The 3,477-nt window shown below is 32.8% G+C and overlaps 1 pseudogene; it reads right to left on the reverse strand.

Annotated features, from left to right (window-relative positions):
• Nucleotides 1-213: 213 nt before the first annotated feature.
• LOC142853848 (U6 snRNA-associated Sm-like protein LSm5 pseudogene) lies at nt 214-676 on the reverse strand (annotated as a pseudogene).
• Nucleotides 677-3,477: the final 2,801 nt, after the last annotated feature.

Raw genomic sequence — 3,477 nt, forward strand, 5'->3', positions numbered from 1 at the left:
GTAACAATATAACAAAATAACTGATCTTGATAATAATAATAATGTATAATATGATCACTTACATCCATGGTCCATGATGTGAAACCATATTATAATGTTTGCAATAGTTGAGTTAATTATATACATATAGAAATAAAATATATTTCAAATTACTTTCATTGACCTGCTCTTATTACCTTACAAATGTTATATAGACTTTTATTTTTATTTTTTTAACCAAAAACATTTTTATTTTTTTAAATCTTTAAAAAAAACAAAACAACTATTCCTTTCCCAAAATAACCATGATTAGCTTAGAAAAATGGGTGTATATCTTCAAAGTATTTCCTTTTAACGGAAACTTTATTTTATAGAAACGATAAAGGTTTTTAAAAGCCAGAATAAGTCCAGGAAATCCACTCATACTTCAGGCCCTTCTCCTCCAGGAACCAGCATCGTTATATTATTTCCATTTAGTAAAATCTGATCTAATTTTGTAATCCTTCTTCCTTCTGGTGTAATTTCAAACTCTGTGACATCTTCCAACACCATATTGACAAAGTCATCAAATCCTAGAAGGGTCCCGACAATTTCTTTATCACTCTTCATCACGATGTGAATTCTTGATCCTATACACTTGTCCACAAGCTCTAGTGGTAAGAGCTGGGACGGGTTCGTGGTCACGTTAGCCGCCATGGCCACGAAAAATGATACCTAGAAGTATCTACTCGCATACAGAACATTCTTTCTTCAATATGAAAACAAAAATGTGTCAATATGATAAATTGAGATTGATGTATATTTTAAAAAATTCTGCAACTACACAAACTAAAACATGAGGCTTAACTGCCTGACTGCTTGTGATAATAAAATGTAACCAACTTACCCAGCTCATCTCTGCTCCTAATCAAAACAGAAGTCTGCTGTAAGACTCAGATGTCAGGTCACTCAACATTTATTTTATAATATGTAAATCTCTACCAAAGAATCAGCATGAGAAGGAGACCTTACTCATGAGTATTCCAGAAAAATGTATAATCGTATTTCAGTATATATTGCAAACTTATATCTAGTTTATAAATTACAGTCTTCATATCTTCACATCTACAATCTAATGTAGTCTTTGGACTTCATACAAACACACACTCACACACACATACAAACACACATGCCTTACATACACAAATACTATTTATGTCACAATTACTAAACAGTAGAGTTCAGCAAATCTTTCTCTCTATAGTGTCAGATATTGGATGATTTCTCTGAACTATAATTTTTCTGTCACAATGACTCAATTCAGCAATTATAGCCTGTACACTGCCTTAGAGATTTACAATGAATGAGTTTGGCTCTATTACAATAAATCATTACTTACAAAACAATATTAGGAAGAATTTGAATTATAGGCCAGTAGTTTACTGACATCATTCCATACATACACAGTTGAATTTCAATTTATATTCCATATCATCCACTAATTTTAAGATATGTCTTAAATGGCATTGAAAGGGTATAATGGTTCTCTCCCACCCCTTAATTATACGATTTCCTTGTATAATGAAAACCCTCCAAGGCTTATGAAATATCAATAAACACAGGTTGAATAAAATAGCCAAACATTTAAACCAGGCTTCTCATTTTCCTTATAATAGAGAACTGAGTTCTCCTTAACAAGGTTTTCCATCAACTGAGGAACAAGGCAATAAAGTTTCCCATTGGTGGCTTAAAAATTAGTGCTTTTCTGCTTCTGCAATGGAAATATCTGAGAAATGACATAATGTTATTTTAAAATGACCTTGTAGATATGTTGACTGCAAGTATATCTAATTCATGACTTGTAAAATGCATGTAGCACAAGCAACTGAGTAGAGCCCAACAAAAAAAACTTTAAGACAAACATTAATTATAATAAGTAAAAAGTAAACAAAGTTTAGATACTTTCAAGGGAGATAAAACAGAGATTCATAAAATGCTCAGTTGAAATATCAAGAGTATAAGATCAGAAAATAAAATAAATAGAAATAGATGGTGAGATAACCAAGAGCAAATAGAAGCACATATAGCAGAAATTAATCCAATTTTATCAGTGAAACTAATCCAAGTAGTAACAATGATCTTGCATGTCCATAAATGGCATAGGTTATCAGAATGAATCAACAAGCATAACCTAAATACACATGTATACAAGCATGTCCATAAATGGTATAGGTTATCAGCTTGAATCAACAAGCATAACCTAAATACACATGTATACCAAAGTGTATTTAAATGTACAACACATAAAAGTTGAAAGTAAAAGGATTCTTGAACATTTTACCATGCTAATATTAACAGTGTGTGTGTATCAGTCTATAGAATGCAAAGCGTTAGGAAAAAAGAAGGCTCTTGAATAATATTAAGAGCTGTATTCTCTAAATCATTTGAAATGAGTATTTCCTCACTTATAGATCACCAAGACATACGAAGTAAGAGTTATCAGGACTTCCACATCTGGATACACGGGGGAGGGCCTTCGTCATTCTTCAACTTGGTATGCCAGACTTTGTTGACTCCTCAAGGGAGGCCTTACATCCTCTGAGGAGTGGATGGGTTATGGGATGGGGAGAGGTGAAGAGTGGAGGAAGGGGAATGAGGAGGAACTAGGACTGGTATGTAAAATAAAAATTAAAGAAGAATTACTAGGACTTTAAATAGAAACAGAGAAATCCATTATTACATGTCTCTTTAAGAAATACATTATTAACATGTCTCTTTAAGAAATGGGTAGATTTTGTTTTCAGGCGGAAGTCTGCTAATAAGATGTTTCTGCTGAATTTCAGCATCAATATATTAGATCTCATTGACATCCTTTAATTGCTTCGTCACACCAGAGAAGAATACAAACAACTCTCAAGCTTCTGTGGAACGTTCACCAAAATGTATAAATGCCTGTTCTTGCATTCTAGCTCTTCTTCCACCATATTTCTTGATCTTTGGGTGCAAGATTGCCATAGAAGTCATTATAGATATGAATATTCGGTCATTTCCAATATTCTGACAGTTATGAGTCTCAGCAATAATCACTGCGCACTGCAAAAAGGACCTGCCCATGACTCAATAGTGAAGAACTCCACACCCACATGTCACAAATAATTGTCTTAAGTGGGTAATAAAAGAATAAAGACATGAAATTGGAGTAATATGTGTTGAAGGGGCATGTGAGACACCAGGGTTAGAGGTGGCAGGACTGTAGGTATGATCCAGATATATTTCATGCATGTTTACGAGTAAACAAGAAGAGAAACATATAATAAGAAAATCATGTGCAGAACTGTTCAGTATGTATTAACACAAATAAGCACATATTCTTTCAAGAAAAAATAATGAGCACCTAAGTTGCTAATATCGTGTGAAAAAATTGATATAGATACATACCTGAGGATGTTAGCAAGATAAAAAAAATATTATGAATAAATTATTTTACCAATGCAATTAAACTATAGGAATAGGCCAAAG

This window comes from Microtus pennsylvanicus, chromosome 7 (assembly GCF_037038515.1).
Source record: "Microtus pennsylvanicus isolate mMicPen1 chromosome 7, mMicPen1.hap1, whole genome shotgun sequence".
Taxonomy (NCBI): domain Eukaryota; kingdom Metazoa; phylum Chordata; class Mammalia; order Rodentia; family Cricetidae; genus Microtus; species Microtus pennsylvanicus.